Consider the following 14,628-nt stretch of genomic DNA (forward strand, 5'->3'; position numbering starts at 1 on the left):
AACACCATTGCGCTAGTTCTTACTAACTAATTAGTACCTAGGAACTACTGCCCTAATTACCATCTAATTTGATGAACCCTAACTAATTTGATGCAATCTAAAATTCAAAGAACCCTAGGAAATTTAGCTAGGCAGAGGTAGGGGAGGGGGAGGAGGAGGCGTGCTCTCGGGTGCCTGCGGCGAGGGAGGGGCAGGCGGCATCGAGGTCGGGTCAGAGCTCGGGCGCGCGGCGGAGGGCGGCGTCGAGGTCCGGGTCGGGGGCGGCGTCGAGGTCGGGGTCGGGGGCAGCGTCGAGGGTGTGCAGAGAGCAATGGGAGAGCGCGCGGTAGCCGACGACGATGCAGGGCGGTGACAGCGGAGGAGTTGGGATTTGGGGGAAGTGGTTGTGGGGAAGAACGAACCGCGCGGTTAAGTCAAAAGTAGCAGTAGCGCATTCCAGGAAGTGCGCTACTGCTATGTTAGCTACAGCGCATTTCTGAACAAGAGCTACTGCTATTCCTTTCTCTTTTTTATTTGCTTTCCATTTAATTTTATTCTCGTTAGCAGTAGCGCCTTTCTTTGTAAACGCGCTGCTACAAAACAAGTAGCGGTAGCGCTGTTTCAATAAGATCGCTACTACTATGTGTAGCCTATCGGCTTAGCAGTGGGAGTTTTAGTAGTAGCGCTTTTATTGTTAGACGCGCTACTGTTACATATATATCTGTAGCGCAGTTTTACACAGCGCGCTACTGCTAGTTAGCACTAGCGTGCTTTTTTAACAGGCGCTACTGCTAAAGTTCTGTGTATAAGGTTTTCCCTAGTAGTGCTTGTTTCTTATGAGCAGGGAAATATTTTTCAGAGAAGTAATAAATCATATCCTGGGGACTACGCACACAACCAGGAGCAAGAGTATTGTACCAAGCTTTAGCATCACCCTTTAATGAGAATGGAAATAATTTGAGAATGTAGTAATAGCGAGTTTTCTCATCCCGAGGAAAAAGGTTGGTTATGTCATTCAACTTAGTAAGATGTGCCACAACAGTTTCAGTTTCATAACCATGGAAAGGATCGGATTCAACAAAAGTGATTAACTCTGGGTCGACAAAGAATTCATAATCCTTATCATCAATAAAGGTAGGTGAAGTAGCAAACTTAGGATCATATTGCATTATAGCATTCAGATATTTTTCTTTATACTTGCATAATAATTTCTCTAGATCATCTCTATCCTTACAAGCATGATTATCTCTACTTGTCTCTTCATTCGTAACATAGTCTTCTGGTACCTTAGGCAATTCATATCTAGGACGGCTAGTTCTAGTAGGTGTTTCAAGATTTTCAGTTTCAAGCTCATCATCAGATTCAACAACATCATGTTCTCTTACACTAGCAATTTGTTCATCAAGGAAGTCACCTAGTGGCACATCATCATCATCAAGCAAGGTACTAGCATCATCATAAGTATCATTCATAGCAGAAGTAGCATCATCAATAACTTGCGGCATATCAGGATTAATAGCATGTGGTGGTATTGCAAGTTTACTTATAACAGAAGGTGAATCTAAAGCAGAACTGGATGGCAGTTCCTTACCTCCCTTCGTCTTAGAGGGATAAATCTTAGTCTTAGCATCCTTCAGATTCTTCATAGTGATAAATTGATAATAATCCGAAGTGACTCAACAAATATAAATATGCTCCCCGGTAACGGTGCCAGAAAAAGGTCCTGATAACCCACAAGTATAGGGGGTCGCAACAGTTTTCGAGGGTAGAGTATTCAACCCAAATTTATAGATTCGACATAAGGGGAGCCAAAGAATATTTGTAAGTATTAGCAGCTGAGTTGTCAATTCAACCACACCTGGAGATTAATTATCTGCAGCAATGTGATCAGTAGAAAAGTAATATGATATTTGGATAATAGTGACAGCAGCAATAGTAACGATACAGTGATAGCAATAGTTTGTAGCAAGTGCAACAGTAACGATTGCAGTAGTAACTTAGCAAGAACAACATAAGATAAATTCGTAGGCATTGGATCGGTAATTTGTTGGATGATATTCATCATGTGACAGTCATAACCTAGGGCGATACGGCACTAGCTCCCGTTCATAAATATAATGTAGGCATGTATTCCGTAAATAGTCATACGTGCGTATGGAAATAACTTGCATGACATCTTTTGTCCTACCCTCCCGTGGCAGCGGGGTCCAATTGGAAACTAAGGGATATTAAGGCCTCCTTTTAATAGAGAATCGGAACAAAGCATTAACACACGGTGAATACATGAACTCCTCAAACTACGGTCATCACCAGGAGCGGTCCCGACTATTGTCACTCCGGGGTTGCCGGATCATAACACCTAGTAGATGACTATAACTTGCAAGATCGGATCTAGAACATGGATATAATGGTGATAACATAAACGGTTCAGATCTGAAATCATGGCACCCGGGCCCAAAGTGACAAGCATTAAGCATGGCAAAGTCATAGAAACATCAACCTCAGAACATAGTGGATACTAGGGATCAGGCCCTAACAAAACTAACTAGATTACATGATGAATCTCATCCAACTCCTCACCGACCAGCGAGCCTACGAAGGAATTACTCACTCCTGGTGGGGAGCATCATTGAATTGGCGATGGAGAAGGGTTGGTGATGACGAAGAACAAAGATCCCCCTCTCCGGAGCCCCAAACGGACTCCAAATCCGGCCTCCCAGTGAAGAACGGGAGGTGACGGCGGCTGCGTCTCGTGGATCGTGATAATTCTTTCTCTCTGAGTTTTTTTTCTAGAAATATGGGATTTTATAGTGTCGGTTTCAGGGTCTACGGGGCCCCAGGTGGGGACAACCCACTTGGGCATGCCTGGGGAGGCAGGCGCGCCCTGGTGGGTTGTGGCCACCCAGGTGCCCCCCTCAGGTGACTCTTGGCTCCAGAAATTATCTTTTATTGTATAAAAAATCCTCGCAAAGCTTCGTTCCATTCCGAGAACTTTTATTTCTGCACAAAAACAACACCATGGTAGTTCTGCTGAAAACAGCGTTAGTCCGGGGTTAGTTTCATTCAAATCATGCAAATTAGAGTCCAAAACAAGAGGAAAAGCATTAGGAAAAGTAGATACGTTGGAGACGTATCACACAGTCCATTGAAGAGAATATCGCAAGCTTGAGCGTTGTATTGCAACATCTTCAATTCTTCCGCGGATGCTTCACGATCCAGTTCTCTTCCATCCTCGAAGTATTCACCTTGCAAGCCAATACGCACAATAGCCCAAATGGTGGGGTTATGACTATGCATTTTCATTTTATGCTTCCAACTAGCAAAATTAGTAACATCAAAGTAAGGACCTCTACGGTGATAGTTTCCCTCGCTAGATGTCATACTCTCCTAGGTTGTGAAACCAAGGCTATGATCACCAAAGCTATGGAAATCAAGGAAAATGGAGACCAAAGCTTTGATACCACTTGTAGGATCAAAAGTAGGTCTAGAGGGGGGTGATTAGACTACTTGACCAAATAAAAATCTAACCTTTTCCCAATTTTATTTTTTGGCAGATTATAGCAACTAGCACATGTCAAGCAATCAACCTACACATGCAATTCTAAGAGGGTAGCAGCGGAAAGTAAAACATTGCATATGAAGGTAAAGGGAAGGGTTTGGAGAAGGCAAATGCAATGTAGACACAGAGATTTTTGGCGTGGTTCCGATAGGTGGTGCTATCGTACGTCCACGTTGATGGAGACTTCAACCCACGAAGGGTAACGGTTGCACGAGTCCACGGAGGTCTCCACCCATGAAGGGTCCACGAAGAAGCAACCTTGTCTATCCCACCATGGCCATCTCCCATGAAGGACTTGCCTCACTTGGGTAGATCTTCACGAAGTAGGCGATCTCCTTGCCCTTACAAACTTCTTTGTTCAACTCCACAATCTTGTCGGAGGCTCCCAAGCGACACTTAACCAATCTAGGAGACACCACTCTCCAAAAGGTAATAGATGGTGTGTTGATGATGAACTCCTTGCTCTTGTGCTTCAAATGATAGTCTCCCCAACACTCAACTCTCTCTCATAGATTTGGCTATGGTGGAAAGATGATTTGAGTGGAAAGCAACTTGAGGGATGCTAGAGATCAAGATTCTAGTGGTAGGATTGGAATATCTTGGTCTCAACACATGAGTAGGTGGTTCTCTCTTAGAAAATGAGTAGTGGAAATGTAGGCACTTTCTGATGGATCTCTTTCAAATGGAGAAGGGGTGGAGGGGTATATATAGCCTCCACACAAAATCCAACTGTTACACACATTTGACCCAACTCGGTCAGACTGAATAGAAGAACTCGGTGAGACCCATTCAGTTCAAAATGTGAACGTTAGGAACCTTGGTGGGACCGACTGGAACAACTCGATGGGACCGATGTGCTAGGGATTAGGGCACACATCAACTTGGTGGCACCGATTGCATCAACTTGGTTAGACCAAAGTGAAGCAATAAGGCAACAGAGAGGATGTCAAGCAAACTCGGTGGGACCGATTGCACATTTCCGTGAGATCGAAATAATTTCAACAAGCAACAGAGAGTTTGCAAGGCCATCTCGGTGAGACCAAGATCCATATTAGTGTAACCGAATTGTCAAGGGTTTCTGGCAGTGGCTATGTTAACTGAACTCGGTGGCGCCGGATAGAGTGGTTCGGTGGGGCCGAGTTTGACTTTGAAGTTTGGACAAATGTGGAGATGATAAAGGGGCTGAGGGTTTTGGAGCAATATCACTAAGCAATTTGAGCAAGTAGACCATTAAGCAACACCTCATCCCCTTTTAATAGTATTGGCTTTCCTATGGACTCAATGTGATCTTGGATCACAAAAATAAAATTGAAGAGTCTTGAGCTTTTTGCCAATCTTTGTCCTTAGAATTTTGAGGGGTCCACATCTCTAGTCCATGCCATTCCAATCATTGAACTTTCTGAAATATTAAACTTGAATGGATATTAGTTCAATGAGCTATATGTTGTTATGAATTACCAAAACTACCCGGGATTAGTTGCACTTTCAAAGCTTCTGTCAATCTAGCAACCCATCATCTAATAACTACTCCACAATGCATTCCCTTAGGCCCAAATAAGGTGAAGTGCCATGTAGTCGACGTTCACATGACACCACTAAGGGAATCACAACATACATATCATCAAAATATCGAACACATATCAAGTTGTGACGCCCTCGATTCAATCGTACACTAATCATACACGCAAATGTGTACGATCATGATCAAGGACTCACGGGGAGATATCACAACACAACTCTAGACACAAATTAAAATAATACAAGCTATATATTACAAGCCAGGGGCCTCGAGGGCTCGAATACATAAGCTCGAATACACAAGAGTCAGCGGAAGCAACAATATCTGAGTACAGACATAAGTTAGACAAGTTTGCCTTAAGAAGGCTAGCACAAAAGCAACATTGATTGAAAAGGCAAGGCCTCCTGCCTGGGAGCCTCCTAACTACTCCTGGTCGTCGGCGGTCTCCACGTAGTAGTAGGCATCGGCGGTGGCATCTGGCTCCTGGGCTCCGACATCTGGTTGCATCAACCGGAAAGAAGAAGAAAGGGTGAAAAGGGGGAGCAAAGCAACCGTGAGTACTCATCCAAAGTACTCGCAAGCAAGGATCTACACCACATATGCAACATTATCAAAGGAAGGATGTGTATGTGGAATGGGCTGCAGAAATGCCAGAATAGAGGGGAGAATCTAGTCCTATCGAAGACTAGCATCTTCTGGAAACCACCATCTTGCAGCAACAGGAGGGAGTAGAGTGGCATAAAGTAAAGTAGTAGTAGTGTTATCAACCTCGGCCAGAGATCCTTTCTCGACTCCCTGCGAGAAAGCAATCCCAGAGCCATACTATCCATTTATCATATCCATGTCTCATCTCAAGTATCCAGTTCTAGTTGTATCGATCGGGAAACAACTCCAAGTGTCCTTTACCGTAGGACAGGCTATCGATAGATGTTTTTCTTCCCTGCAGGGGTGCACCAACTTACCCACCACGCTCGATTAACTCCGGCCGGACACACTTTCCTGGGTCATGCCCGGCCTCGACCAAACAATACGCCGCAACCCGATCCTAGGCTTAATAGAGAGGTCAACACGCCGGACTAAACCTATGCCCCCAGGGGTCATGGGCCATCACCCTGGGAACTCCTGCATGTTGCGAGGGCGGCCGGTGAGCAGACCTAGCTACCTCCTTCAAAAAGGCAGGTGCTTACGCAGTCCAACCCGGCGCGCGCCGCTCAGTCGCTGACGTCTATTAAGCTTTGGCTGATGTATACAACGCAGAACGCCCATACTATGCCCACGTGATGGTTAGTGCTATCAGGCCAGAGGCCCCTCGGATCAAATATCCAAATCGTAGTGGATTAGGAACGCGCGGTAACAAGCAGAGACTCACGAAAGATGTGACCCCGTCGCCCCGTCTCGAGGACTTGCGGCATGGGCTAGGAATGCCCGGCCACGACTCGTACTTATCTCGCGGGCACCCTCCAGGTCAACCCGTCTCCACATCACTCGCGGGTACCCCTCAGGGTCGACCCACCCTTCCAAGTAACAGTTGTAAAGTCCAAGTATCTGTGTGTCCAAACATCAAGGGGAAAACACGAGGAATCACCCCCGGTGAACTCCACTTGATGTAATCATCAAGGTGAACGTAAGAGGAACCACCCCCGAGGTTCACACTTGAGGGGTTGCACGACAGATTCGTATCGGAAGTGGTTAAGGCGGAATCACCCTCGATGACCACAACCGAATAGCTACACTACAGGGTTAACATCAGAAGTGTTGTAGAGGTCTGACCCTCGGCACTTGATAGTAACCCAGTAGTGTAGAGCAACTAAGGGGAAAGTGATGTGCGGTGCCGGGGCTTGGTCTTCGTTCCCGTTGATCGGGTCTTCAATGATGAAGCAGGGGCAACAAGGACAAGGTGGGGGTCACTGCTGGATCACTAACCAACCTATACTAAGCAGTTTAGGATAAGCAGGTAGGTAACAATAAGCAGGTTACAAAAGCAGGCTATGCATCATAATAGGAGCCAACAATAACAGTAGCAAAATCCAATGCAAGCATGAGAGAATGGAATGGGCGATATCGGGATGATCAAAGGGGGGGCTTGCTTGGTTGCTCTGGCAAGGAGGGGTCGTCGTCGACGTAGTCGATCACAGGGGCGGCATCAGTCTTGGGGTCTACCGGAGAGAAGAGGGGGAAGAAACAGTAAATACAGAGCAAACAATGCATCACAAGGCATAACATGGCAATATGATGTGCCGGGTGTGAACTAACGCAAAGCTAGACGTTGCAGACGGAGAAGGAAACATCCGGAGGGGTTTTTCTGACGTCTGGCGTTTTCCGGACAAATGAAAAGAGAGGGGGCGGTTCCATGTTCAGCATGCTAGGGGCATGTGACAGACGAACGGACCGCGTATCCAGATTTGTTGGATTTTTTTGAGCAACTTTCATATATAAAACATTTCCATCCGAGTTACGGTTTAATTTCTATGAATTTTTAAAGATTAAAGTATTTTCTGGAATTATTCAAAATAACAGAAATGGAATTTGACATCAGCATGACGTCAGCAATGCGTCATCATTCGACTGACCTGCTGACTGGTCAAACTGACAGATGGGGCCCACCTGTCAGCCTCTCTGGGTTAAACAGTGGGTTAAACTAATCTAACAGACTCATTAGAAGGGTGGGCCCCAAGTGTCAGTGATTAACTAAGTACTAATTAAATAACAGATTTTAACTAGTAGTTTTATTTATTTATAAAATGTTTTCAGGGGCGGGGCCCACTATGCCACGTCGGCGTCGGCGCCAGAGAGAGCTCCGGCGAGCAAGGCAACGGCGGCGCCTCGCCGGAGTTGGCCGGGGCCGCGCTACAGGGGGCCTCAGGACCTGCGGCTTGGACCTAAGGGCGCGGCCCGGCGCCGCGCACACGATGGTGACGACGACCGGCGTCGGGGACGACCGGAGCATTGCCGACGGCGAGCAGAGGCGGCAGCGGAGTTCGGGAGGTGGTCGGGTTTCGCGCATAGGGCGCCGTTTCTAGCGCGGTCGGGCTCGTTCGAACGAGAAGACGACGGCGAGGCGATCTGGGGTGGTGGCAGAGGCTATGGTGGTCGGGAACGTCGACGGCGAGCGACGAGGCGGAAGCCGGACTTCGGTCCTCGTCGGGATCGGGGCAGGGGTGCGTTTGCGGGGCAACCGAAGCGACTAGACGAGGCCTACGCGGTGCGGTGAGCGCGATGGTGGCACGCACGGGACCCTATGGTCGCCGTGGCTACGCCGGCGACGAGGCCAGGCGGTGTAGGGTGCGTCCTAACACCGGAGCACGGGCTACGGGTGACTAAAGGGGGGGTAAGGAAGGGCACGTTCGGCGCAGGAGCTCACTGCGGGAGCGTGGGGTCTATGTAACGGGCTCGGGGAGAACCAGTGGAGTAGATCAACGGCGAGGTCGCGCGGTGGCCGTAGATGAGGAAGAGGAAGAAAGCAACGACGGTGGCGCTCCTGGTCCCGATCCAGTGTAGAGGAAGAAGAGGCGGACCACGACGGAGCTCCCAGACTTGTCGGAGCACCGGACGGGCGACGGTGGTCGCGGGCTTCACGATGGCGAGGCCATGGCAGAGAGAAGCAGCAGCCCGTGGGGGAAGGGGATCTTAGTGGGGAGGCGGAGAAGGAGCGAAAGGGGGAGTGAGCGGGTGGGGAGGGAGCCCGAGGCGTCGAGGCTGCTCTTATCCCCTCGCCGGCGACGTGGCAGCGCGGGGTGCCGTGCCGGGTCCGGCGGGCAGGAGCGGGGGGGGGGGTGCCTCGGTCGGTCGAACAGAAGGAAAGGAGGGGATCGACCGCGGGGGGAGGCGTTGGGCCGGCTAGTGGGATGAGGCCCAAGGGTGGCAGGGTCTTCTCTCTCTCGCTCCCTCTCTGTTTTTCCTCTTTTAAATAAAAAAGCTTTTCTGTTTCAGCTATTCCAGGCCACTTAGACATTTTGCAAAAAAATGTTGGTTCACCACCAATATTACCAGAAGAATATGTTCCACATGATGAACATTTTAGTTTTCATGTCTGAGCATTTTGAATTTCACACATAAATTCAAATTGAATTCAACTGGAATTTGAAATGGAAAATTGGTCAAAGTGACCAAGCACTGTTATAGCAAAATGATTAGCTTGATCTCAAGGATTACTGTAGCATCATTACACCGGGGTGTTACAACTCTCCTCCTCTAAAAGAAATTCTCGTCCCGAGAATTAAGAGGTAGAAGGGAACAGGTCGGGGTATTCAGCCCGGAGGTTATCTTCGCGTTCCCAAGTGGCTTCATCTTTAGTATGATTCGACCATTGGACCTTGAGGAACTTGGTAACTTTCTGGCGGGTTCGACGTTCAGTTTCTTCAAGAATGCGGATAGGATGCTCTTTGTATGTGAGATCATCTTGAACTTCAATCAATTCCGGATCCACTTCACGTTTCGGATCCTTGAAGCATCGACGAAGTTATGACACGTGGAAGACGTCATGGACGTGAGAGAACTAAGGTGGCAACTCCAATTGATAAGCCACCAGTCCACGACGGGAGAGAATACGGAAAGGACCAATGTAGCGCGGAGCTAGCTTGCCCTTGACTCCGAACCGATGAGTGCCTCTTAAAGGAGTGACACGCAGATAAGCTTGTTCACCAGGTTGATAAGTTGACCCCCAGTGTTTCCGGTCATAGTTGCTCTTCTGGCGGGACTGGGCCGCCTTGAGATTATCCCGGACAATGCGAACCTGCTCTTCAGCTTGTTGAATAACGTCTGGACCAATGAGCGTCCCTTCCCCAGTTTCTGACCAATTCAGAGGGGTTCGGCACTTACGTCCATAGAGCACTTCAAAGGGTGCTATCTTCAAGCTGGCTTGATAACTATTGTTATAAGAGAACTCCGCATAAGGGAGAGATTCTTCCCACTTCTTACCGAAAGAAATAACACAAGCCCGAAGCATGTCTTCAAGAATTTGATTGACTCGCTCGACTTGGCCTTGGGATTGGGGATGATAAGCAGTGCTCCAGGTAATATGAGTTCCCATTGCCTCTTGGAAACTATCCAGAACTTCGAAGTGAAAATACTTCCGCGGTCTGAACTGATCTCCTTCGGAATGCCGTGGAGTGACACAATTCTGGAGATATACAAGTTTGCTAGTTGACTAGCAGTGATTGTCTCCTTGACTGGCAGAAAGTGAGCAACCTTCAAGAATTGGTCGATGACGACAAAGATAGCATCGTTACCTTTCTGAGACTTGGGAAGGCCAGTGACGAAGTCCATTTGGATCTTATCCCACTTCCATTCAGGAAGCGGAAGCAGTTGTAGAAGTCCAGCCGGTTTCTGATGTTCTGCTTTGACGCGACGACAAATGTCACATTCTTCAATATATCGAGCAATGTCTTGCTTCATCTTAGACCACCAGTACTTCTGACGGATGTCTAGATACATCTTGGTACTTCCCGGATGAATAGAGAGAGGGGTGTCATGCGCTTCTTTCATCACCTTCTCTATCATAAGCTCGAACCGGGGTACTACAATGCGATCTCTGAAGTACAAGGTTCCATCTTCACCAAGTGAGAAATCTCTGGATTTCTCTAAGGCAAGATCCTTTTTCATCAGATCAACGTGAGCATCTTTGGCTTGTGCAGACTTAATTGCTTTCAAAAGAGTTGGTTCCAGGACAAGGTTATTCAGAGAACCATGTGGAACTAGTTGAAGGTTCAGCTTGCACAGCTCTTCATAAAGGCGGGGTTGAGCTTTGTAGACCATGTGATTATTGCAATAAGACTTGCGGCTCAGGGCATCAGCCATTACATTAGCCTTGCCAGGGGTATAGGATATACCGTAGTTGTAGTCAGCAATAGCTTCCATCCATCGCTGCTGACGGAGGTTCAGATCTGGCTGAGTAAACAGGTACTTCAAACTCTAATGATCGGTTAAGATCTCACAACGATTACCGAGAAGGTACTGTCGCTATAGCTTCAGTGCAAAGATAACTGCAGCAAGCTCGAGGTCGTGAACTGGGTAGTTCTCTTCATGAGGACGCACTTGACGGGAGGCATAAGCAATCACTCTGCGCTCTTGCATTAGGACGCAGCCTAATCCTTGTCGTGAAACGTCGCAATAGATGACGAAGTCCTTGCGAGAATTAGGGGGAGCAAGCACTGGGGCAGAAGTCAGCTTGTCCTTGAGTGTCTGGAAACTTTCCTGACATTTGTCTGTCCAATCGAACTTAACGCCTTTGTGAAGCAGATTAGTCAGTGGCTTGGCGATCTTGGAGAAGTTCTCGACGAAACGTCGGCAATAGCTGGCAAGTCCGAGAAAGCTTCTGACTTGCTTGACAGTCTTCGGAGGGGTCCAGTCAAGAATAGCCTGAAATCGCTCTGGGTTGATGGCAATACCATCTTTGGAGATGACATGACCAAGGTAGGTGACTTCGGGTAACCAGAATTCGCACTTGGAATACTTGGCATAAAGTTGATGCTCTCGAAGCTTTTCCAGAACAAGATGAAGATGTTCCGCATGTTCTTCTTTATTCTTCGAATATACCAGTATATCATCCAGATAGACTACGACGAACTTGTCGAGGTAATCCATGAATATATAGTTCATCAGACGAGAGAATGTAGCTGGACCATTGGTTAAGCCGAAAGACATAACGGTGTACTCGTAAGAACCATAACGAGTCACGAATGCGGTCTTTGGAATATCCTCTTCACGAACACGGATCTGGTGGTAACCCAACCTCAAGTCGAGTTTAGAGAATATCGATGAGCCAGCCAGTTGATCATACAGATCATTGATCCGAGGAAGGGGATATTTGTTCTGAATTATAGCTTGGTTGATAGGACGATAGTCTTGGACCAAACGGTTTGTACCATCCTTCTTCTTTACGAAGAGAGAAAGTGCTCCCCAAGCTGAGGAACTTGGACGAATGAAACCCTTGCGAAGAGATTTGTCGATTTCATCCTTAAGTTCAAGGAGCTCATGAGGCGGCATCTTGTAGGGTCGTTTAGCAATAGGAACGGTGCCTGGTTTCAAGTCGATGATGAACTCGACAGCCCGGGCAGGGGGTATTCCTGGAAGTTCTTCTGGAAAGACATCTTGGAAGTCATGAACAACTGGAATCTTTTCAATTCCCTCAAGAGGTGCCGTGTTCAACGCATTCAAGACATAAAGTCGTGCTTCAGCATTTTGAACCAGACGAGCATTATAGCTTACTATCTCATCTGAAGGGTGCAGCAGGTGGACGGTTTTAGTGGCACAAACGATAGAAGCCGTATGTGCTTTCAACCAATCATTCCCAGAATGAGGTCAATATTGGAAGACTTCAGAATAATGGGAGAGGCATGGAACTCTAATCCTTCAATCTCAATGACGACGTTGTGGCTAACCATGGTGGTTCGACATTGGCCCGCGGGGGTGTTTAACACTAATGGAATGTGCATCTCATCGTATTTAATGCCATGCCTGAATGCAAAATCTTCTGATATGAAAGAATGTGATGCTCCTGTATCGAATAAAACAACAGCTGGTACTGAATTAACAAGGAGAGTACCCATCACAGTAGCAGGCTGGTCTTGAGCTTCATTTAGATCAATGTTGTTAGCCTGCCCACGACCATAAGGTCGTGCATTGTTGTTGCGGGGTTGATTGTTACCACGACCAGTAGCAGGAAGAGACAGTTGATTCTGATTCTGAGGACAGTTCCTGGAGCGGTGACCCGGAAGGCCACACTTGAAGCACAGACCATCATTGGGATTGGAAGCAGAAGCTTGGGGTGCTACAACTCGAAGAGGCTGCCTCTGCGGTGGAGGGGGAATACGAGGTGCAACATAGGATTGTCTTGGCGCAGGTGCTGTTGGGCGGTACATGCTGTGGGGGATCCATATCCGACGCTTCTGCGCTGACGGCCCGAAGATGAGCCATCGTCACGGCTGCGCCTGAGGGATCCCTGGTGTTCCTGAAGACCAGTCTCAACCTGAATAGCCTTGTTCACTATGGTGGCGAAATCAGCAAAGTCATGCACCAGGAGCGCTAGCTTGATATTAGGGTGAAGTCCGTCACGGAACTTCTCTTGCTTACGAGCATCAGTAGCAATGTCTTCTTCAACGTAACGGGACAAGTCCAAGAATTCCCGCTGATAAGCATCTACAGACTTGTTGCCTTGGGTGAGGTTGCGGAAATCTCGCTTCTTCGTGTCCATGATTCCCTGAGGAATGAAGCGGGCACGGAAAGCAGCTTGGAAATCCGGCCAAGTGATGACCGTTCCAGCAGGTAGGGTACGTCTGTGGCTGTCCCACCATTGAGCAGTGGGACCCTTCAGGAAGAATGATGCAAAGGTGGCATAGCTAGCAGGGGCCACACTAGCAGACTCCATTTCATACGTGATGTCGCGGAGCCAGTCATCAGCATCAAGGGGCTGAGTTGAGCTGCGGTAAATAGTTGGGTCGAGGCGCATGAAGTCCTGCAGAGTTACTGGGGTTGGCTGTTGATTCATGTTCGGACGAGGAAATTGAGCCATCATTCCTTCCATGAACTGGTGGTTCAGCTCAAATTGTTGCATCATTCCAGCAAAGAATTCGGGTGGTGGTGGATCGTTGGCACCACGGCCACGACCAGCGGGTCTAACCATCCTGCTAACATGTAATAGGGGGTAGTTCAGCATTGAGCATTTGCAAAGACAAGGATCATTCATGATGAAACATGCATAATGAAAGGGGTACGATGGATACCACTTCGTAGTCAACACGACAGTGTGTGTACTATTCAGAATACTATTCTAAGGAATACCTATGGCTTATCCAACTTTGGGTGAATGTGGTCACGGGATCCTAATGCTAGAGTTAGTAAATTCGTTTCACCCGAATGGAAGAGAGATTAGAGTCCCAGAGTATAGGCGAGGAGTAAAAGATCCTAATACCACCCAATGGCAACGTGGGCCCGTAAGGCACACAGCGATGTTAGTAAAAGTTTTTGTAGTGACTAGACTCGACTTCGGCCAAGGAGTTGGAAAGGGGGCTACCTACAGGCAGTCGGCTCTGATACCAACTTCTGACGCCCTCGATTCAATCGTACACTAATCATACACGCAAATGTGTACGATCAAGAGCACGGACTCACGGGGAGATATCACAACACAACTCTAGACACAAATTAAAATAATACAAGCTATATATTACAAGCCAGGGGCCTCGAGGGCTCGAATACATAAGCTCGAATACACAAGAGTCGGCGGAAGCAACAATATCTGAGTACAGACATAAGTTAGACAATTTTTCCTTAAGAAAGCTAGCACAAAAGCAACATTGATCGAAAAGGCAAGGCCTCCTACCTGGGAGCCTCCTAACTACTCCTGGTCGTCGGCGGTCTCCACGTAGTAGTAGGCATCGGTGGTGGCATCTGGCTCCTGGGCTCCGACATCTTGTTGCATCAACCGGAAAGAAGAAGAAATGGGGGAAAGGGGGAGCAAAGCAACCGTGAGTACTCATCCAAAGTACTCGCAAGCAAGGATCTACACTACATATGCAACATTATCAAAGGAAGGTTGTATATGTGGACTGGGCTGCAGACATGCCAGAATAGA

Source organism: Aegilops tauschii, chromosome 1, assembly GCF_002575655.3.
Source record: "Aegilops tauschii subsp. strangulata cultivar AL8/78 chromosome 1, Aet v6.0, whole genome shotgun sequence".
NCBI classification, from domain to species: Eukaryota; Viridiplantae; Streptophyta; class Magnoliopsida; order Poales; family Poaceae; genus Aegilops; species Aegilops tauschii.